At 41.4% G+C, this 23,612-nt stretch overlaps 1 long non-coding RNA gene across 2 annotated transcripts in view; it reads left to right on the forward strand.

Moving 5' to 3' along the window:
• The first annotated feature begins 7,438 nt into the window (after window positions 1–7,438).
• Window positions 7,439–23,612, forward strand: part of LOC119710180 — a 68,412-nt gene continuing 52,238 nt past the window's right edge. Inside the window, exon 1 of one of the 2 annotated variants that reach the window (XR_005259510.1) lies at window positions 7,439–7,499. This is a non-coding gene — a long non-coding RNA (uncharacterized LOC119710180). Of the gene's footprint in view, window positions 7,500–20,576; window positions 20,826–23,612 lie in introns of those variants that run through there. The other variant, XR_005259513.1, reaches the window with a different exon arrangement.

Here is a 23,612-nt window from a genome sequence, read left to right on the forward strand (position 1 = left end):
GTCGTACATTAGGGGAGCAGTTCTTCTCTGAAAGGATGGTCAGCCATTGGAACAGGCTGCCCGGGGAAGTGGTGGAGTCACCATCCCGGAAACGTTCAAAAGACGGGTGGATACGGCACTGGAGGACAGGTTTTAATGGTGAACACGGTGGTGGTGCTGGGCCGGTGGCCGGGCTTGATTATCCTAAAGGTCTTTTCCAGCCTTAACGATTCTATGGCTCTGTGAATAATGAGCTTCTGCTGTTTTCTGCATAAAGTGTTTTTAAATAGGATGCTGGATCCTGTTCAGAGCTAATAAGCTTACAGATGCATTTTAATAACAAGATTAGTGTCTTAAATTTTCTCAGCTTTGCTCTGCTTTTTTTTCTGCAGCAGAAAACTGTTACCTTGGAACTCATTCTGCTGACATACTTAGGTACTCTTTTAACAAGATCTTGTAATTGCTTCCATATATTTATTTAAAAATAGCTGCTAACAAAACCATAATGGGAGAAAATCCTAGAAAGGAAAGACAATTATTTCTCTTCTTATTTACATAATGAATTTGATATGGTGAAAGGTGTGTACAGGTGTGTTGAATTCCCACCAAAATGTTTATATTGAAAGGATTATAATGGTTATAATTCAAGGATTATTGCATTAGGGGATTTGTAGTCCTGGGCTGACGTTTCTTTTAATTATTTTACATGTAAAGCCAGTACGTGGATTTTCACATAAATATACGGATCAGAGTTTACCCATGATTTATTATTTTCTCCAAAGTGTGGTGAAAGTCAGCACTTTAGGGTGCTGCTCTGTCCCTGGTTTCCATCATATTTCTTTCTTCCAACGTCGCCACCTTGTGACAAAAGGCATAAATGAATCCTGGTGGTTTTGCTCCTGTAGTACAACGGATGGAGGAAATAACGTAATTACAATGAAAATATTGCATGTAGCTAAAGAAAATATCTCGTAAATACATTTTTTTTTCCTACTTCAATGACATGACGAGTTTCAGTATTTATGAATACTGGTGTCTGAAGGATAGCAAGAAGTTTTTACATTCACAATACTTACATCCTGATGATTTTTCAGGTGAACTCCAGTCCCAGGGGAGCTGACAGCACGGGGTCATGTGTGACCTTAGATTTTAATAGCAGAATTCAGTCAAAAGACAGAAGTTTTCCAAACAGACAAATTTTCATCAAAACTCCTCTCTAAGTATCTTAATATGTTCTGTACACATTAAGCAAACTCATTTGTCTCATAGAAAATAAATGCAGGTGATTTTCTTGTGCACCATAGCATTTTTCCTGACTTTGTGCAGTTACTATGCCATGTGATGGCAGCAGCATCTCCCCAGTATGGAGTTTTATATTTTACCGGGGTATTCCAGTCCCCTATGATTTTAGGTAATAGAGTAATTATTATATTGAAACCTTTATTTTAAGTGGCAGCCTCCAGTAACCCCTTCTGTTGCTGGCTGCTTTAGCCACTGAGTATTTGCTCTGCTGCTTCCCTGCTGGTCTGTTAGTTGTCCAGCTGTTGCTGTGTTCACCTTGCAGTTTCTCTGGAGTTCAGTGATGGGTTATATGAACATTCCTTCCACAAAACAGACCCTTCCTGCTTGGGGTATTCTCCTTTCCCTAAGGTAAGCAATGGGAAGCTCAGAGCCTGCAGTTCCCAGGGACTGTTTCCTGCAGCAGTGCAGCATTTGCAAACACCCCATGACTCCCAGGCATACTGAGCATTAGGCTGGCTCATTCCCAAATACTAGTGCTGGAATTTACCCCAACTGGAAAAAAGAAAAAAAACCCCAAAACAAATAGACATCTTAAAGTGCTCTTTTTGACTTTTAAACTTATGGAGAGGTTCAGTCTGGCTGGGACTGGCACAGGCACCAAAGTTGCTCTTGCTCTCTGACAGATTGCCATAGCTCAACAGCATGTTGGAGCAGAAGTGGCAAGCCACCTCAGAGTTTGACAAGACGTTTAGGTAGTGGCACCCATGACAATGAGCTTTAATGCTTTTGAAATAAGTTTTCAGCATTGCAGTTCCTTAGAAAGGACTTTTTACTGGTTACCAGCTTACATCACTCCCTGTCCCTTCATCAAATGCACTGTTCAGTCCATTTATCTAATGCATTAGAGACATAAATTAACCACACAATAACAGTTTCATCACCAGAAAGAGCTGCTAGCATTTATAGGGAGGTCCCCAAGTAAGACTATGCCTGAAGTTTAGAAATTGAATGCAAGGTTGTCTTCTTTACATTTTTTTATTCTTTTATTCTTTCTCTCTGTCTTCCTTGAACTCAACCTCCTGTAGGGTACATGAAAAGCATATTACAGGGGATTCACTATCTTGCATTTCTCGGTCTCCTATTTCTTGTCAATGGAAGAACATTTCCCTAATTTTAGGGAGAATCCCTGCAAATGGTAAGCCTCCCCAAAAGCCCTTTTAGATGCTGCCTGACTTTGACCTGATTCTTGTCATTTTTTGTTATCACTCTGTAGTCAGTAGCAACAGATAAATTGACTTTAATAATTACAATTTTTTTACGTGAAAACATTTTAAGATTCCATTTTCAATGCCAATTTTAAAGATCATACATATGCATTTAGAGGAAGTATGTTTCCAAAAAAAGTTTTTAAAGTTTCCTGGAGTACAGTTTTCATAGTAATTCTGAAGCACCCCTGTCCCTCACGCTTTTGTGAGTAGTACAACTTTTCTCAGAGACTGGAATTCATTTCTGCACAGAAGCCTTTTAAAGGAATTAAATGGGGTTTATGAGATCCTTAATCCTGATTTTGTCTTTTTGTGTGGTGTTGAATTTCATAGAAAGAGTGAATTTCAGACAAAAGAGACCAACAGAGTTAACATTTAATCTCTTTTTGAAACACTGAGAGCTTTCTGGTCTTGTGAGATTCTGAAATGATGTTTCATATACAAAAGTTTTCTTTGTGTGTCTTGTAGGCTGGATCATGATTACTAGATGACTTGCATGATGTGGTCAGCAGTCCCTTTGGTTTGGGAACTCTCATCCCTGCTATTTAAATAGTTGCTGTTAATCTAATAGTTGATAAAATGTGTAGTTTACCTTGCTCTTTGTATATGTGAGGTAAAATCTTTTTTCGTCAGTGCCTGAAGTATATACAGTCTAATGGTAGGAGGGTACAAGGCTGCATGTAGTTAAGGTTCATTATTACTATTTGAAGATCACCTCTCTTTTGATCAGTTTCACTCTAGTAAAACTCAGTTTATTTTATTTTCACTGCCTTAAGATTTCAGAAATACCTTGGTCTTTCAAAGTCACATAGAGTATGAATTACATCCTTCTGTGCTGAAGTAAGAGACCGGGGAATAAATAGGATTTGATGTTTATCTGGTGCTGGTATAAGGGTGAGGCATTCCTACAAAATCCTGGAGTGATTGTTTGAATGATCTCAACGTTTAGATAATGCTGGCTGTAACTCAACCACGCTGATGTGCTGAATTTTGAGCAAGAGCAAACCAAGGCATAACTTACCAGAACTGTGTAATGAAGCTCAGCAGTTTTGTACATTGAGGGGAGGGATATTTCATCCTACTTTCAGAGTTTTTTGCCTTCATTTTAATATTTCCTGGAGAATTTACTTTAACTTTTGTGTGGTTTCTTTTCTCTTGGTCACAAGTCAAACATGAACTCTTGGCAGCATTTCTCTAGCTGGAGTAGGGTCTTTTGCCAGGAGGAATGTGATGAGTCATGATGTGTGACCGGAATAGCTGTGCTGTTAAAATTGCCAAGAGTTGATGGAATTTCACCCACAGAACTGTGCTTAGGTACTTGAATATATTTGATCTGTGGCAGCAGAAACAAGAATGAACTCTTAGAATGAACTGTAGTGGCAAAAGCATTCATCTGCTTGTTAGTGCATCTGCACTAACTTCTTACCATGCTATATACCAGAGTCTCTGGACCTGCAAAAAGCCTTTCAGCTTTAACTTAGTCTTCATTTTCAGCCTGGCTTGATGAATGGCTATTAAAAGCCTTCCTTTGTGTTTGGATTGCATTATAGATATAAAAAGTAAGTATTTAAACTATAATGAAGAGAACACCTGCCTGGTTAACCCAACCTGCATGTACTGCAAAGAGGATACCAAAATATACACAAACAAACTGACATCCCTACATTTCTTACTGTGTACATTTCTAACTTAATTGAGGAAATGAAGGCGACGTAACCCTGCTTGTAAGGAGGTGCAGTTTGCATATTCTATCTGTAAAGGTTAGAAATCTGTTAAATTATTTGTGTAACAGCAAAGTCAGAATAAAGGATTGTTTCATCCCAGGGCTGATGGTGGTTCTCCCACATTTACTGTTTGAGTAAAGCACCTTTCACATGTTGGTATTGTTTCTATTCAGATCGTTGGCAAAAAGAAGAGGTACAGGTATCAGGACAATTGCAGACAAATAGAGTTTAGAGTCTTAACCTGCTCTGGTGGAGCCAAAAACAGAAGTTCAGCTGACTTCAGCCACACAGATTCAGACCCTGAAAGAACAACATAGGAAGAAGATGTGTGAAAAGGTATGCAAGAGAAAAAGAGAAAGCAGGTTTCCGTGGGTGTTCTTCAAAACAGAAATATATTTTAAAATGTAATTTTAATTGTAGATTTACATGTTTCAACCATATGAAAAATGTAGATCACATGGAGAGTTCTTTCATTGTTAAAATAATTAAAATAGAAGATGAATTTTCACTTTACATATTCATCTCTGAAATTCTTTAATTTTTCATATTATTGTGAAATTTGCACATCTGCTCTGGTTCAGTATTCTCCCAGCCTTTCCTGATATTCTTTTGTATCTGCTTACCACTGGCCTGTTGCAGAGCAATACTGAATTTAGAGGGCTTATTTTTCATTGTTGAAATCCGTGTCTCTTTCAGCATAATTGGGGGTATATATACAAAATAACAGTATTAACAACATGTATTATGTATCAAAAGTACCCAAAAGCAAACGGTAGACAAGACAGACACAAATGCTGGTACCTGGTAATTAATCAAATGTGTTCCTAAGCACAAGTCCTTTGTAAATACAGTAACTTCTTGTTTTCTTAACAAGCTATGTTCATCCAACGTCCTTAGCATAGTATGGTCTTTGCAGACACCAGATGGTGCAGTGGGGTTTTTCCTCACCCTAACTCTATATTCAAAGTTTACCATCCCCTCTACTCTGTGCTTGTTCTCCAGAAATAGCCTTTGAGTTCACACAAGCCCAGCTTACATGCTACTGAGGTTGGGATGTGGTCTCTGGTAAGCCAAAAGGAAAAGCCAAATGAAAGAGTGTTACATAAACCTCCTGTCTTGAAATTCTGTCTAGAAATTGTCAAAACCACAGACAAGTAGATAGAGCACAGGATCTCAGCTGCTGAGGTCATGCACTTCCTTTGAGATTATAGAGATCGAAATATTCAAACCTCTACCACCTTTCCCCACATGTTCCAGCAGTATTTAGTGCAAAATAGCAACATTTTCAGCAAGGTGAAATGGGCCTGAAAGAAAGCAAGCCATTTACTAAGTAAGCAGTCCCAGACTGAATTGCCCCTGAACACTGCGAATAATGAAATAATTTGGTCATGTGAAAGACCTCAAAGACCTGTGCCCTTAGAGGTCTGGGCTAGATTTTTATCTTAGATTTCTTAGGCTAATGTAGTTTCTCAGTTCCTTTCCCATGACTTTTCTATTTCTGATGTTATCTAAGCATATGTGACATACTTTCCCATTCAGATCTAGGGGTACATAGTTCATTAACTGGTGTCTTATATTTTAGCTATACAACATGCTTAGAGATTGCCATGGCTACTTTTTAAGCACATGGGGATATTGGGGGAGGGAAAGAAAGTTCTTGGTGAGGAGTGTTGGTAAAGTTGCTTTTATTAGATATGGATGCTTGCCAGTAGCTTAACTTTAAACCAGTACTGACTGTAATTTTCATTTGTTATAAGGCTTTTGCATTCCCCTCCCCCTCTTGACTTTTGTGTATTTTGGCTTATTAAAAGAAAATATGATTATTATTCTTTATATGTTCCAATAAAAGGTTTAAACAACTTATTTCTGTCTGAAATCTCTCTATCCCACCAATATATTGGTTATATCACCAATTGTGAGCAAAACTGGTCACAAGGAAAAATTTACTTGAGCTTTCTATGATTGGTTATACCAAACACTTTGGAATTTTTTACATTTGGATGTAATAGTATGAAATGACAGGGATTTTTGCCTTCACATAAGGTGCCTCCTTCAGTAATAGAGCATAACATATTATGCGATGATGCTTTTCTTACAGTATTCATTTTTTAAATTTCCATTAAACTAAAGTACCCCACACTTGAAGTTGGGAAAATGGTGGTTAAAATGGCATGTTAAATTCCAAGTATCACATTTGCAAACTGCTTAATATTGTTTGAAAACAGAAGAGTGCAAAGCAGAACACTAGAACGCAATTATACAATTGCTGGGTCTCTGTTTTGCCCGTGTGCCTTGTACAGCTCAAACCACAGTGGCCTGATGTTAGCTGCTCACAGGGGAGGCACAGAAGGGCTGTTTCAGTTTCCACTCGCTGTTCTGAGTCATTACTTGTGCTAGAGAAGAACCTATCAGCTCAGACATAGTCCTGCGCTGTTGATTATTGTGAAAAAATGGTTTCTGTTCCTTTGAACCTATGATTTAACGATGAAGTAAGAGACAGAGGGTGGATAATGGAAAACAAAAGAAGAACAGAAGGAGACAGCCAGTTATTTATGATTGCAATGACAAGTGGAGGTCACAGAACCACAGTTTTGTAAACAACATGAATCAAATCCCAGAGAACTTTGGAATTTGGTTGTTGTTTTGGCTGAAAACATATCTGTATTTATTAAATCATTCCCTTCTTCCCCTGACAGTGCCAGGGAAGTAGGACCATGGGCACTTATCTCAGCATTTTAGCTGGGAAGCTGAAGAAAGTAAAAGATGTGAGAGAAGCACCTAAAAACTTAATACAGACAGGACACCACTGCTGTGCTTATTAAAAACATTTCAGGCAAAACAATCTTTGTTCACACACGCGTTTGGGCAAACTCAGGGTGACCACTTTTTCCACCTGAGCATGATTAAATGATTAGTGCTGAGAAGTGTTTTGCAGCTGGAGAGATTTGCACTCTAAACTGGCTGTAGTTTCTGCCCTCCTTTGGACCCCCTAGGGTATTTTGCTTAGTCAAAATTGACAGCACTGTTGCAGTCCAAAGATATATTTAAGCAAACAGCAAAATTCTGTGGAGCACCCTCCAGAAGGGTTGTGGTGACCAATGGTGGAGGTGGGAGCAGGAATGATGGATATTTTATAGGAATACAGCATCGTAAGATTGCTGTGTGCTGCAGGTGTTCCAGCCTGCTCTGGTTCAAGGTGCAAGGTTCACAGGGCTCACTTGCTCGCAACTACACCAGGGTGCAAAAGAAAGCAGTGGAGGAGGAAACAGAGGAGAAATCATGGGGAATGGTAAGGAGGCATATGGAATGGTTCCCTTGTACATTTATCTGAGATTAAGGGTGTGTGGTCAAGGGTAGAGGACAATGCTGCCTGATTTGAAAGTAAAGTTGCAAAATAGATAGGTGTGCTTGCAGTAAACACCTGACCCATGGACTGGGGCCAGACGTCTCGTGATCTTCAAAATTTGGGAATGTGTTCTCCTCTCCTGTGGTTCAGAGGCATCTGGCAGATCTTTGCTTACGCTGCCTCTGCTATGTCAACAGAAACAAAATAACTGACCCAGAACAAGCCCTTTTCTTAACTGCCAAAGTAAAGTATTTTTATCTTTCATAAAGTATGCAGTTTTACTGCTTTCTTGTTAGAATGTGGTTCTAGAGAAAGAATCTTAAGAGATTTTTTAGCATAGGGATTTATATTTTATAACAGCAGTCTTTTCAAATAGGCATTTAAAGCAGGTTTAAAAAGTGATTTTTAAGGAAAGGAAAAAGAGCTGTTACTATGGAATAATGTAATGATAATCCTTCCTCATTAGTTGACAGGTGCTGATTTATCTTTTTCTGGTGATGGTAGATTATGTAACACTGATTATATTTAGGGACAGAGATAGATTTCTGGATTTATCCAGTATGGTCTCAGGAAATTGCTTTCTTGCTGGGTTTGCTTTTATTCTGATCTGATGTAAAACCAGTAGTTGTTAAAAAGCTGTAGTCATTTAGCAACCATTTGAGAAACTGGTTTATTAAAGAAGTGAAAATTTTTTGGTACAAAACATGTCATAGAAATGGGTTAGATGGAAATTACCCTCTGAAGTTAAAGACTGCTCAGAGCATTTTTCAAAATTGTGAATATATTAATGTTTTCAAAATTGAGAAATTCCTGTCTCATATTACAAAATAATTCTGTTTTTAACTATAAATTAATGACAACTTCTTGTAAATTATACATATGTTCACATTAGAAATCACACACTTAAATTTACCCAAATAAAATGGTTAGTACCTTGCATTAGTGTGCCATTTTGGTTAACCTTTTTGTTCCGATTTAAGGGAGTTGTAATTTTTTTCCCCAGTTCTACCTGTTCCTCACAGTTTAGAATAAGATTTATTTAAACAAAAAGTTTCAAAGCTTTTCTCATTAAGTAGGCTAATTCCCAGTGGTCCTATTAAAATGAAACAACACTGCAAAGAAACCAACAAAAAAAAAAGTCTGATTGTTTGTCTATATATCTACAGCCTTGGGAGATGTACGTGTGGGAGAAAGAGATGGAGAAGGGGAAGGATAGAGGAAATTACCATATGTGTACTGTTAAGCTGATGCAATGGAAGATTAATTTAAGCTGCATGGTAGCTTTGCTTTGTAGCTTATCAAAGAAACTTAGAAGGGGCCTGAAAGCCAGAACTGTAGCTCACAAAAGACTGCTTAATTTGCAGAATAATCTGAGGTTTTATTAGTCGAAGACCCAAAAATCCCATTCTGCCAACATTGTCCTAAAGGGACCTGCTTCCTCGAATTCAGGCTGTGAGCTCCCTAGGCAGAGACTCTCCCTTTATTTAAGGGGTTGACCCCTTCTGGTCAGTGCTGAAACAAAGCCATTGAAAAAGAGACTCCAACTCATCAGTCGTGAAGGATGCTTACTCAGAAAAGCCAGGTAGGACTGCCAGACTGACTCCAGCCCAAAACCTGAAGTAGACAGAAAGCCCTGCTGACTGCAGTGCACTTGCCTTGTACGGCTCACTCTGTGAGCCAAAGTTGTGATGTATTTGTGTTTCTTTAGGCTTCTTTTGGTTTGTACTTTTGGGCTTGGGGGGGGGCAGGAGGAGTAGGGTGGTGTTGATGTTTGCATCTTTTTTATAGTCCCAAGTAATTATTTGGCTTTTCTGCACAATATATCCTTTTTCAAGGTGATCTGTAATTTTTAGGCGCTTGGGAGTGGTGTTCCTGATGTGAATCATGCTTGTGCTCTATCATGCTGTACTTACATGCCAAAACACCTTTCTCTCTTTAGTGTCTACAGAGAACTTAGTGTGTTTTTACATGAAACCTTTAACACACTGCAGTGGACAGCTCTGTACCTTTCCAGCATGGGATATGCCCAGTAGATGGCACCTGAAACCCACACACTGACAACTGCTTGCCCTGAATTCCAATGTATCTCAATTTGCTATGCTGAAGTGATTTTCAGTTAACACACCCCCTATATTTTCATTAAGACTGGCCAAAGGAGGTTACTTTAACCTCGATTAATAAAATGTATAATCCTTTTGGAAATATTTGGAGTTGGAGACCCGCCAACTGCTTTTTTCTTTCTCTTTTTTTCACCCCCTGGCTCTAGCAGTAATCAATACAAGAAACTAAAATGCAAATCACGGAAAGTGTCGCGCATTTCACATCTCCTCTCAGCCTCCCTGCCTGCCTTTCCCTGCATAATTTAACCCATCCTGGAAATCACGGTTGTCAGTGCACTGGTGTGGGAAGCAGCAACCAAATTTGCTATTTCTTGGTATTTTTCAAGGAGAACAAGTGAGGCAAATGCACAGAAAAGCACCAGTGCCATCACCCGCGGCATCACTGGGTGGGGAAAGGAAGGGCCGGACCCTGGCACAGTCCTGGCCTACCTGGGGGCTTCTACTGACAATGAAATGTTTGTGACCCCAGGAATAGGGCGGGAGTCGGGGCCGGCAGGGGCCGCTGCTGCCCCGCGGGAGCCGCTGGCCTGAGCCCCCGCATCCCCCGCATCCTCTACATCCCCCGCATCCTCTGCATCCCCCGCATCCCCCTCCCCGCGAACGGCAGGGGGGGCTGCGAGAGTGTCCTCAGCACTGAGGGAAAAAAAAACCACTTCACAGGAAAAAAAACCCAAACCCAGCTTATTTTATTTTATTTTATTTTATTTTATTTTATTTTATTTTATTTTATTTTATTTTATTTTATTTTATTTTATTTTATTTTATTTTATTTTATTTTATTTTATTTGTCACGACTGGCCCCTTCCCTTACAAAGTTTTCAATACTCTGTAATTACCTACCAGCATCTGTTTAATTTCATTGGTTTATTTATTTTACAGTTATTCTGTGGGAAGCAGACACAAATTGGAAGCAGGCTAAGCATATTCCTGTTTTGCATGTTGAGTCCATCGTGGTCTTCTATAATAGTCAAATATCCTCTCAGTTTAATGTTGAAACATGTGCTTTAAAGGTGCATCTAAAGCCAAGATTTGCTATTACTGCTGCAGGAGATGTATTCTGTAGTACACCTGTGGTTATGTCGTCTCCACGTCGCTGTGTTGCAAGTATTTAATGATAATTAACTGAACTGTGAAGCACCTGAGTGCATTTTAACTCCAAGTATACAAGCGGCTCTCCTGAAGTCAGCAATTCCCTTCAAGCACTTGAGGTTAATCATGTGCTTAAATGCTTGACTATGTCTTCAGTCACCACATCACAGCCTGCAGAGGAGCTGTGAAAAGTGTTACGATTAAATATGAGGTAGGGGAGTACAGGCTGAGATCAAGGCCTGTGGCTCTGGAACAAGCTTATTCCGTCATGGTCCTGCTGGGCATAGGATCCTGGATTTTGGGATCTGAACACAAAATCAGTGCTGATCTCAGTAGTCTGCCTGAAGATTAATGGCACGGTCCTGCTGGAGGGGCTGTCACAGCATGTTGTAAATCCACTGTCATGTCGTATGTGGACACTAAAGAAGCTGCAAAATGCTTTAACAGAGCCTGGATCTACGCTAATGGCCAACTTTCAGCATGAAATTCCCTGCTTACACACATTCCTCCTGCAGCTTCAAATACCATCAGACTTTGTGTAAGCTGATCTGAGTTTAAGTCAGCTGACATTGATTTAAAAGGATAATCTCTACAAAAGTATTGACCTCTGCATATGAAAGAATTAAAAAAACCCAGCAGGGTGAAACTAACTCCTGAGGCACTCACAGGCTTTGTCTTGCCTAAACCTAAACCCAGCCATGCACCGAGCCCACTTGGGATAAACAACCACTGCCTACATAAGGGCTGCATCATCAGCTCTGCAAAGCAGGGGCCTGAAGTATGCCGTTCATATGCTGAAATCCTGATGAGATGTCAGGAATAGCAAAGCTTGGGGGAAGGTGGAAGTGGAAATGGAAAGCAGAGGAAAGGAATCATTGATAAGGCTACACAATATGCACGGGATAACAGTGAATTTTACATATGATTTTAAACGTCACAGTAATGAATACAGTGCAGAGGCAGACACTTGGGAAAGAGCAAGCAGTGTCTGCTTCCCTCGATTTAGATGTGGACAGGATGTGAAGGTCCTCAGCTAGATAGCTGGAGCAGTGAGTCATTGTAGGCTAAAGTTCCTTCTCAGTCACTTGAAGTTATTACTTGGACTTTAGCAGTTTCAGTAATAACTGAAAATATGTTCATTATGTATGTAACATAATGCCTATCTCAGTCTAACTTCAATCCAGTCAAATGGCTGGTCTGTCAAACAGAGGCTAAATGAAATAGAATTATTTGGCTCAGTACTGGAGCCAGTCCTATTTGTGTACCAAAGATCTGGACAAGGGGGATCAAGTGCACTCTCAGTCAGTTTGCAGATGACACCAAGTTGGGCGGGAGTGTTGATCTGCTGGAGGACAGAAAGGCTCTGCAGAAGGATCTGGACAGGCTGGATTGACGGACTGAGGCCATTTTTATGAGGTTCAACAAGGCCAAGTCCACCGGCGTCGCAGCAATCCCAGATGGTGGTACAGGCTGGGGGGCAGGGCCTGGAAAGCTGTCTGGCAGAAAAGGACCTGGGGGTGCTAGTGACAGCAGCTGAACATGAGCCAGCACAGTGCCCAGGTGGCCAAGAAGGCCAGTGGGATCCTGGCCTGGATCAGCAATGGTGTGGCCAGCAGGAGCAGGGCAGTGACCGTCCCCCTGTACTCAGCACTGGGTGAGGCTGCACTGGGAACCCTGTGTGCTGTTTTGGGCCCTTCACACTAGAAGGAGAAGAGGCGTGGAAACACCCATCTGGAGAGCTGAGGCACTCTACTTAGAGAGGTGTGCTGCTTACTGGTGGCTCATACCAGGGCTCACACCAGTCTCTCATTGAGAGACTACCAAGCCTTGTACAGGACACTGACTATTACCCCCTGCTGTTGTTTCATGTGGCACAGACAGGAGCATTCTGAGCAGTATCAAGAAGGGTAACACAACCCTAAGAGTGCTGATAAGGGATTCTGGAGCACAAGTAGTAGACTGTATGATTATATTGGGTTCTCTTGAATTTAGTCAGAGACAGGCATCTGGTAAACATCAGTAAACTCATTTTATTATTGGAAAGCAATTTATTGAGTTATGTTTTCTACTCCTTTAAAGTTAGCTCAAAAGGTAAATTAGAAACAGTCTTGAAATATTTTGCTTTGTAGATAAACACTACAAAAATAACAAAAATGCTAAATAGATTTAATGAATATATTTTTAGCAAACCCATTGAGTACAGTCTTTTGAGTCAAATGGACAGCTCTGAACTCACAAACCTCACCTTTTTCAGCCTCTACTTCTATTTTTGTTGTAATATTTTGTTTAGAAAGTGAAAACAGATTTCACACTGCTGAAAAGCCAAGCCAAACTCCTAAGGGAGTTCCTTTCAATGATGTGTGAAGTTACCAGAGCCTTCTTTCCCCTTAATTTCAGGTAGTACAATATGTAAATTGGCCAGAATACTCTGGAGAGTTTCTTTTGGGAGTTCTCCTGAAACCTGTGAAATCTCACACTTTTGATTCCCTCCTGTCTGCAAGTGCATGTGCAGCACAGTGCCACAGCCTCTCTCCCACTCCCAGACTGGTATTTTTTTTAACCTAACTTCAAGCACCTACCCTGCAGAGATATTTTTTTTCTCTACTGAGCTGTCCAGGCTTTCCTAGTCAATGCAAACAAGAGAAAAGCATTTCTAAGGCATGAGTCACCTTCCTGTAATGTACACAACTAAAATCAGGTAGAGTACTTTTGATTTAAAAGGAAATGTGAAATGTTCCAGGTTCAAGACATTAAGAATCAGTGAAATTAAGATTTCAGCATTATAGTTTAATTTCTTTCTGCAAAGGGAATACATTTGAGTACTGCTTCCATATGGCTCTGTGTTGAAAGCATAATTCATTAATAATTCTGAAGTGTTTGGATAGTAGGGTCACACTGGGTAGGTAACTATAGGGATATCTAGGCAGCATAAACATTCAGAATGAATCAAGGGTCTGTGCATAAAAAGTGAGGTTCATTAATCTCAAAATTGAAATTAAACTAATGTACTCAGTGAACAGACAAATTAATTTTAACAATGTCACTGCCACTCTGTGTTTCTTCCTTGGGGACAGGTAGAAACACAAGGCAAATAATTTTCCCAAGCCATGAGCCATTAGGGAGAGAAAACGCTGCTCTCAGATTGCTGGACTCTTCATTGTGCACATTGTACTGCCAGGTGTTAGCAAGCCAGCATTCCCATGCTACAAAAGGAAAAAAAAAAAAGTTTCACTCATATCATTGAGGCTTAAGATGAAACACAGTCTTTTGGCAAAGATACATGACTAAGTCTTCTGACTAAGGGATCTGTGATCCCTTCCCAGCTCTCCCTAAAGTCTCTACAGCTCACTTTTTCAGATATAAGTGACTTAAGTACCTAAAGCTGTAAGCAGAAAACACAGACAAATGATTGTTTTTTTAGGACTGCTGAAGCTGAGTTTGAAAATTAACCTCTAGCTTGTTAATTCTTTGAACTTGTTATGAAAGCTGATGGAAGGTAGTGTATGAGTACCAAGATTAATTATTCTGTAAGTGTAACTATCACAGTGTCAGAGAAAGAATATTCTGAAAGACCCTCAGCCTATTTTTTTTTAAGTATGGAAAGGCATCAGTAATCACAAAATGCCTCCAAAATCTCCTTGAAGTGTTATAAAGCCAAAAAAGACAGCTTCAGCTAAACCTGGAGTGGTTCAGCCACTAAGATATTCAAAGACTGACTTCCAGCAGATTTAGGTTTATTACAGCCCCAGCTAAATCATCCACTGAGAATCTCACTTTTCTGGCCCACCTGGTAAAGCTGCTGTATGTGGACCACAAAATGTCCCAGATCACATCTCAGTTGTTCTAAATGTGCATTTTGGCTGGTGCAGGGGACAGCTCTAATTGGTTAAGTATGTTCTAGTGTCTGGTCACCAGCTGCCAGCCACAACATCGCACAGTGTTGCCTTAATGCTGTTTGTTCCAATCAGTTAATTTGTCTAGATTATGAACTCTTCTGTCATCCGGAAGAGAAAAGCACTTTAAGGCTATTTCAACCCGTCTGCTCTGCCTTCCCCTGTCAAAAGTCTAATTTGCAATTAGGAATTTCAGCAGCACATTCATGTGCTCAGAAAGCAGCAGAGCAAAGCTTCCAGGGAGATTTGTTTCCCATAGAAATAGAGGTATCAGCAATTCCCAAGAAACTGGTCTTTATCAGAAGTTAGTAAATTGTTAGTATTGTCATTTATGGGGCTATAAAAGTGTGCCTCACATGGTTGGTTCCTCTCAGGCAGCCACGCTGCTGGGGGATCAGGAAAGAACTCTCTGCTGGGAAGCCCCAAGCTCAGGGTGGGCCTGTCCTTTATGATGCCCTAATAATGGGCTGGTTTAGTGTAAAATAGGGATGAGATGCATGAAGTCCTCCTCGTTTCCTATGGGACTTGCTGCCAAAGTTCTCCCTCTACTTATGTAGCTGTGTCTTAACCTTTTAGTTGAGCTTCCTCATCCCCTAATTTATATACTATTTTCCTAATAAGACCCTAATTCAGGAAGGAATTGCCTTCTGGAAAGGCATTGATTTTTCTCTAGTTTCCATCTATTTCTTCCAGCAATACCTTTGAAATTATGGCCTTTGTTTATTAGTTCTGTTGTGGTTATTATTGGTACAATGCAAGATTCTTCCAAATAAGTAATCCATGCTTCCAACGGTGTTGTTTCATAATTAAATCCTGGAGCCAGGGTTTCTAAGGGATTTCAGTCCAATGAGTAATTGCTCAGTGAAATAATCTGTAAATGAAGAAGACAGGGATGAATAGACTGGCATGAATATAGAAGGTAGGAATCATATTCTTACAGGCAGAAGTCCTGGTAAATCTCCCTCTCTGAATTAGCTGCCTTGAACTGTTTTATAGTCCATGTGGGAAGATGAATTATTCTAGGGTGCAATTCCTGTCAGTGCACAACAGATTAGCTAAATACCTGGTTTACTCAAGTGACTAGAAAACAAGCCCAGAATGGCTAGATCAAATGTAGATGTCTACACAGTAAATATCTAAAGTGAAGTTAAATGAATCTTTGGGTGAACATGTTTCAAGGAAAAAAGCCATTGTCCTTCTTCTCAGGTTGTGGGACAGTTGCAAAGAAGTCCCATGTTAAGCCCTGAATCTTATTACCTTCAAAATTAGAGTATTTTTCTCTTTTCTCTGGTGTTGCTCCATCCTTCTCATGTCCCTCTCAGTCCTGGGGCTGACAGCAGTGGGGCTGGTGGGAATGTCAGCAGCCACCAGTGCCCTCAGTTCTTATCCAGCAGGGTTTGATGGCTGGAGATGCCTTCTTCATCTATTTTAGAGTCACTTTTGGTTTATGTTTCACTATTTTCTTAATACAGCCTGCATTACATGGACTATTTTCTTTAGTCTTCAATTATTCAATTTTGCAGTCTCTTTGTGTATCTAAGTGGCTTAGACAGTTGCCTGCCTGTAGGAACCACTGACTGACCACTGGGCTTTGTATTTACAGTGTGGGACCTCCAGTACACCCTGTGTTTGCATTCTTGCAAGCTGTATTTTATTCTAGGATCACAGGAAGTATAATCTACACAGAAAATCTATTTGTTAAAACTATAAACTAGAGCTAACTCAAAGCAAACCCAACTGCTGAATGTTTCCTCCCCCAGTTAAATAAAACAAGCTCATTATCAGCTTAGGCCAGGACAAACCCAAACAAACCCTGACACCGTTTTCTGTCAGGTCAATAAAAAACATGTGGCCTTTTAGTAGGAATGGCAAAAAAAGTAGTATTTACTGGGCTACACCAAACACCATCCAGGAGCTGTTTGGCTGTGTTTGCACAGTGCTGTGCCTCATCTGTTGTGCTCCAGAAGTCGTGTAGCTGTGTTGACACTGCTGTGCTAATACAGCTACACAACTGCTGAGCAGCGTTTAGCTTGCATGTGCCCAGCTCAGCACATGGACAGAGAGAGCTTCCATCTGTCTCCAGCCGTCTTTAGAGGCAGGTCCACAGTCTGTCTGCCTCCTGTAAAAATGCAAGCAAGTAAGAGGACAAAGATCCTGGAACTGTTTCTTACAGTGATAGCTTAGTGTTTAGGAAAGTCATCTGAGTAATTCTAAATACCCGGGTATTTGGAACACCTTTTTGGAACACGTTTGGAACAGCCGATGTCCTGATCATTGACCACCTTGAAAGTGTTTTCAGCATTGGCTGACTGATGAAACACAGATCACTAGTCCCCTAAAAAAGTTTATTTGTGCCTCTAGTTATTCAGTAGCAAAAATCAAGGATCTGTTCAAAAAATTAGGCATCTTCTCCAGTAATTATAATTTCCAATGTCCTGGCATGACATTTTTTAAATGCAATTGTGGGATTACTATACTGACAAACCAGAGTCTTTCTAACTGTTTAAATTACTCCTCACTACCAATCAGAACAGAATACATACTGTATTAAGTTGACAATTACCATATATTTGAGCATTTCACAGTCCACTTAGTCTCCTGATGGAGTTCCCTGAATGATCTCTCTCTTTCATTTCTTCCTGTCTAGCAGATTGTTTTAAGAAGTGTTTAAACACCAGAGCAGGTGATAAAATATTTCTAGTAATCCTTTAAGGTGAATTATAAGCTTCTGGGAAGAAGGGTTGACTTTCATTTAAGGGATAAAATATGGCCAAGTTCAACAACCATGAAAAAGTAGCAGCCACGTGACAGTAAACAGCCAGAGACGCCCTAAAGGGACTGGTGGATTTTTTCTAATTTTGTGGGATTCACTTGACTATATAAATGTTGTAGAGATGACTACATTTCACCTGGTTGTCTTTTAAATGAATGTAAAGAATGGTGGCTCCCAGGGCTGGCGTAATCATGTTGTGAAAAAGGGCTTCTAAACTAAACCGGGCGAGTCTTGTTCCATGTGTTCCTTTTTTTGTTTTCTTTTTGCTAACCATGTTAGGCTCTGATGGCTAGCTTTGATGTAGATGCCTACTTCATCGACATTGAAAGTTAGATGAGAGGAATTCCATATGCATCCTAAAGGCAATACCTCCTAGCTAAAGTTTCCAGTGATGAATAAGGACTTTTATAAATTTCTGCACACACATGACACTGAAGTTGTGGCATACAGCTTCATTTTAAGAGGCTAAATCAGATGAAACCAACACAGACACATGGGACAGGAACATAACTGATGCAAGCTCATCCTGCCAATTCAAATGTAATGCTTTTCCCTTTTGAAGGGATGACTTTGTGCCAGTGGACTCTGTTCCAGGCAGAAACTGTCTCATGTCACTCTCCTTTTACAGTGGACTGGGCATTGACTATCTTTTCCAAGTGGCAAGGATGTAAATACCTTGTCGTTTTTTCTAACATGACATAGGTACAGTCATGTGCTCTTGTCTGACCCAGATCAAATTTCTGCTGTTTGGTAATGCATGATATCAAATGAAGGTGGAACCAAGGTTGTTCTGTAAGGGCTTTTATGCCTCAGCAATGACATCTGCCATCTGGCTTGTCTCCTGTGCTGATCTGTGCTGGCAGACCCAATTCTGAACAGTGAATAAACCTTATCAGGCGCAGACATATTTCTGTTCATTGATCCCAGTCACCTGCTTAAGTCTTATTTGTGCTGTCTGACATGTCTTTCAGCCCAAGGAGAGCTCCTTTCACATGATACGTGAGGAAAGGGGCTAACATGTTCTGGCATCTTCCAGTGCTGAGACTGGCCCCATAATAAGCTTCATACTCTGAGATGGCTGCTACTTTGAAAGCTTTATTGACCTGATAAATGTTCCTAGCTCATGTTAAATGGGCTGTGAGTCTGATCCAGATGGCTTGCTGGATACGGCTTTGAGGTCAGAAGCTGCTGACACTTGAGCCAGCAATGTGCATAAACTACAGCATCTGGGATCAAAAGCGTAATTCTCTTGCTAAGCAAACCAGGCCTCTGTCAGTTGCTGGTGGTTTTGCAACACGATTTTCTCACTTGATACACAAACAAAAAGAGAAATATTTGCTTCTAATAACTTTGGATAATTGATGCAGGGAAGACAAACTATCAGAAGATATTCTGCCTCTCTTTTTCATTTTCCTTTGCACTCAGAAAGGTATCCATGTCAACACTGAGCATCCCATAAATGGATGGTCCCATTTCTCATCAATGCTGAAACAGATTTCCCAGAGTTATACACATTTTTAAATCAACTAGAAGATTTGTGTTCAGACAAAATAAGACATCACACTTAAAAATAAAATAAAGAATATAAAATTGGGCCAGCACACCCAATGTTTTTTTCTGACAGACATAATTTGTTTTGCTAGAAGGAGATATGTCAAAGCTTTGGTGAGAACAGCACAAATATATTCAGTCAATAGAGTAGAAATTCTTAGCAAGTTCACTTTGATTTTGGTTGCACCTTTCTTCCAGTACTCTAACAAAAAATCCATAGCTAGTAAGTGGTGCAAGACAAAACAATATTTAAATCAAATAGCAAACAACTTTTGAAAACTACGGCTCTTATTCATAATTCTGTGGTTGCACAACAGTGCAATCCTTGTCTGAGAGAATCAGCTTTCCATGTGACTAGCGTGTCTACTCAGAATGCTTCATGTTTTAAGTATGAAAAACTTACTAAACTGATTTGGTTGAGATGAGAGGGGTGGTGGTGGTGGTCAAATTTCTTGGGAAGATTGGACAGCTGCCACGATCAGTGTTCTTTTGGAAGTGCTGCTGAAGGACTCTTTTTATCTTTACCACAGCTAAAGTGTCACTTTCGACTCTGTATTGTCCACTTATGTACCAGCTTTTCCAAGAGCCATGAGCCTTCCAAATAGTGATTCTAAAACTTGGTGGGGGGGGGAAATCAGTACCTAGTCAAGGTACTTGAGTCTTCAGCAAAAATTGATACAAGTTCCATATAGATCACGTCACTTTTTTTCTGTGCGGAGACAGAAGGCAAAACCCCCCCAGTAAGTGAGGACTAAGACTAATGTGACATGTTTGACTGCGGATCGGGTGTGACCAGGGAGTAAGAGGAGCCCCACCGGGGAGGGGGTTCTGTGTGTGTGTGTGTGTGTGTGTCTGTCTGTGTGTCTGTGTGTGTGTTGTGTGTGTGTGTCTGTCTGTGTGTCTGTGTGTGTGTTGTGTGTGTGTGTGTCTGTCTGTGTGTCTGTGTGTGTGTTGTGTGTGTGTGTGTCTGTCTGTGTGTCTGTGTGTGTAGTTTACCCTCCCCGTGGACCGAACTCCTGGAGGCTGAGAGCCTTCGAGGGACCGGCATCCCGGGCTACCCTGCTGGAACCTTCAGGATTCTGAAGCCAGCCGGTCGTACCGATTGCCTTGGCGCTAAATCCAGTTCAGTAATGAGGAAGAAACTAAAGCGAGGCCCGCGGGCTCCCGCCGCCGCCGGAGCTGCCGCTGGCGCCGCGGCCGCTGGGCGACGCCGTCAGGAAGGAGAGAAGCGCGCGCGAGGCGCCGGGGCCGCCTGTGGCGCCTCGGGCGGAGAGCGGCGGGCGCTGCTCCCGGCGGAGGTGCGGAGCGCTCTGCTTGGCTCCCAGCCTCCTTCACGGCACCCCGGCGTTCGCACAGCCTGAGGGGGCTGAGAGCACGCCGCCATGCAGATGAGATGGGGGTGGGGGCGGGCGCGCCACCGCTAGTCCTGCCGGCCCCTCTGGTTCTGATACCGGGCAGCGCTGCCGCGGGCTGGGCAGTGCCCGGCGGTGTGAAGATGATCGTCTTTCTCCTCTTCCCGGCCGTCTGTAGCACCCTCAGAGTCTCCCCGTCCCACGGAGACCATCCGGGGAAGACCCCGTCCCGCGGGCAGCCCTGGTTTCCGTGGTGATGCTGCAGCCCCTCCTGAGCCCCTCGCCTCTGTGGCCCCGTCAATGGGGACGGGCTGGCCCCTCACCGCCGGTACCCCCAGGCTCGGGGTAGCCTCTGGTATCCCAGCGGGTGCGCTGGCGCCAGGGGCGCTGGGTGGGCGGGGGAAACACCCGCAGGGAGCTGCCAAGGGGATGAGCCCGGCACTGCCAGGGATGCCCAGTGCCAGGGTGCGGGGGTGCCCAGGACAATGGAGGTGAGCTGTGTGGTGGTGCGGAATCGCTTTCCCTTCCGTGGCTGCTTTCATGCAGGGCTTCTGTCCAAGCACATCCGAAAGAGAAAGTGGGGCACCGCTCCTCCGAGCCAGCAGGGACAAGTGCCAGGCGCTCTGGAGTAGAGGCAGCAGTTTGGGGCACTGCTCGTTTCATAGGCCTGCACAGGCCTCAGCTTCATCCTCCCTTGCCGTTGTGTGACCCAGGCTGTCTTCTCCAGGACAACCAAACTGAACCTTCTATCCCTTCCTGACCCTCCTTCCCTATCCCTTTGCTAAACCTCCCCTTCCTATCCTTTGCTGAGCATTTTCTAACATCCAATCTACAAGTGGGGTCTCAGCAGAGCTGAGGAGAAGGGGAGAATCACCCCCCCCCTTGACCTGCTCACCAGGCTGCAGGGGATGCAGCCCCAGACATAGTTGGCATTGATCTATAGTGAGAATGATTCTAGATTGTAGGTAGAGGTTTTTATTTGTCTTGTCCTTTTGCAAAGGTGACACTTTGACTGACATTTGAGAACCTCTGGTAGAACTTAAGGACATCTGCTGAAGCAGTGAGAAGGTCTCATCACTGTTTTATTCTGTTGCCCAATGAATCTGGATGTCCTCTTCCACTTTAGCAATTTTAGGATTCTGAGGCATGCTCTAATGTCATCTGGTTTGTGTGTTTCCAAGTCCTGTGGATCTCCTCTTTTTAAGGAAAAGGCAGAGGAAAATCCATCTTAGAGCATTATTGCAGTGTAGCTTGGTTCGAGCTAAAGTAGGTATGTGCACAGCATCAACATCTCAGCTGATATAAATAGACTTGGCCTGTTCAGTCGTTAGGATGATACCAGTCTGTGCAAAAAGTATGGGATAATTCAGTTTTGTGGCATGGGAAAGATTTTATGTTCTTCATGCTCCCAGTGTGCTTTCAGCAACAAAGGACATTCCTTCATTAACTTCTGCTGTGTTTAAGTATGTTGAGTGTTTTAATACTCAGCTTTGCTGTTGGAGTGTGTGCCTTGAGGAGAATATGGCTAGCAGAAGGAACCATTTAGCTGAAAAAAGTAAGTATTCTGTGAAAACTGGAACCAGTTTTCCTTACCTGATAGGAAATCCCAAAGTTATGGGATGTCCTTTCATTTCCGAACTGGAAAAAAAAACCATGGTTGAAAACTGAAATTTAATATGAATAAAGCTATCACATTGGCTTGTTTGTCTCAGATTTACAGTTTAGACTATACTTTTTTGTCATGTAAAAATGTTTTTAAGCAATATTTCAAACAATACTTCAACATGTTATAAAAGATTTTCCATTTTTTTTCTTCCAAGCAAGATTTAGACTTTCTTAGGGAGTTGTCCCAAAACATTCTGGCTTTATTTCCAAAGGGGTGAAATGCACCATTAGTTTTGTAACTAAGTGTAATTACTTACATTTTTATTTCTGACGATCTGCATTTCACTAATTTTGAACTCCTATGTATCTTATTCAGAGGATATTTTCAGCATTAGCTGTTTTAGTGGGGATTTTTATCTAGGTGTCATAGACGGGAAGTAAATGTAAAAGGTACTTCAGATGCAAAATAAACATTCATTTAAATCCTATGGTAGGAACACACTTATATTTCATGGTTTCTAAATTCAGAGTACTGTAATATCTAGATCTGGATGGCTGCTTTCGAGGGGAAATGATAAACAACATTGTCCCTTGCAGTTAGATAGCAATATTGAGAACAGTCCGTTCAGCAGCAAATCAAAAGATTTATATTAAAAAGGAAAGTCATATTTATCTTGCCTCAGTTGCACCATTGTATGAAACTTATTTGAAATAGAAGGTAGAAACAGTAACCTGCAAAAGACGGTGATTGCACTTCAGCCTAGAGAAGCGATGATAACATGGAGATAGATAAGGAACTGTCTTCTAACTTGGAACGATTTTTTTCTTCTGCATTGAAACAGAAAACTCAGAATCTGCAGTCACTGAAAGGATGGTCTTGTCTGATGTTATGTGTGTATGCTGCTTCACAGAATACATGTGGAGAGGTGCATTGCAGTATGCAAAAAGTCTTTGTCAGATAGAGAGTGCTTTTGATCTTGGTTTTTTATCTTGTGTGGATTTTTGTGCAGTGGGCCTTTCATATATATGGCACGGAATGTTGTGTTTTACTGATAGTGCAGGCAAAGTAAGTATCTAATGCAGTGTGCTAAATGATGTGGATATGTGGATATACAGCTATTTGTGAGTTTTGTGCTTTTATTTAGGTATTCCTGAGTGCAGAAGAGCAAGTAAAAAATTGTAACTGGTAGCTAGATTTATTTGAACTCACTGTTTCATAGCAGCAGGTACAGATAGCAGGTTTATGATTGTTTTCCTTAGACACTCCCAAATTCAGGTAAGATAAAATATTTTCATGGTCTCTGTTGATCAGGACTTGGGAGCTTTAGGCTTAACTTTGACTTAAATGCTGCAACCAGGCGATTGCATGACACAATTTTTTATTTTCCATTTGTAAAATGGATGAAACCACTGAGACCAATGGCTGATGAGCCGTAAGTGAGTCTGCCACGCATCCCCAAATGGATCAGATGACCTCTTGAGGTCTTTGGCAGTTTTATTTTCTGATTTTTTTCCCCCTGCCTTTTTCCATTTAAAATGCAGTGCATCTGATTGGTCATATCAATGGGCGTATCTTCTCCTGTATATACTCAATTTCAACACAGTGACATCTAGTGCCAGCAAGGGGGCCCCAGCATTATTACAGTACAAATAAACAAAAAATACAGCCTTGG

Source organism: Motacilla alba, chromosome 1 (assembly GCF_015832195.1).
Source record: "Motacilla alba alba isolate MOTALB_02 chromosome 1, Motacilla_alba_V1.0_pri, whole genome shotgun sequence".
NCBI classification, from domain to species: Eukaryota; Metazoa; Chordata; class Aves; order Passeriformes; family Motacillidae; genus Motacilla; species Motacilla alba.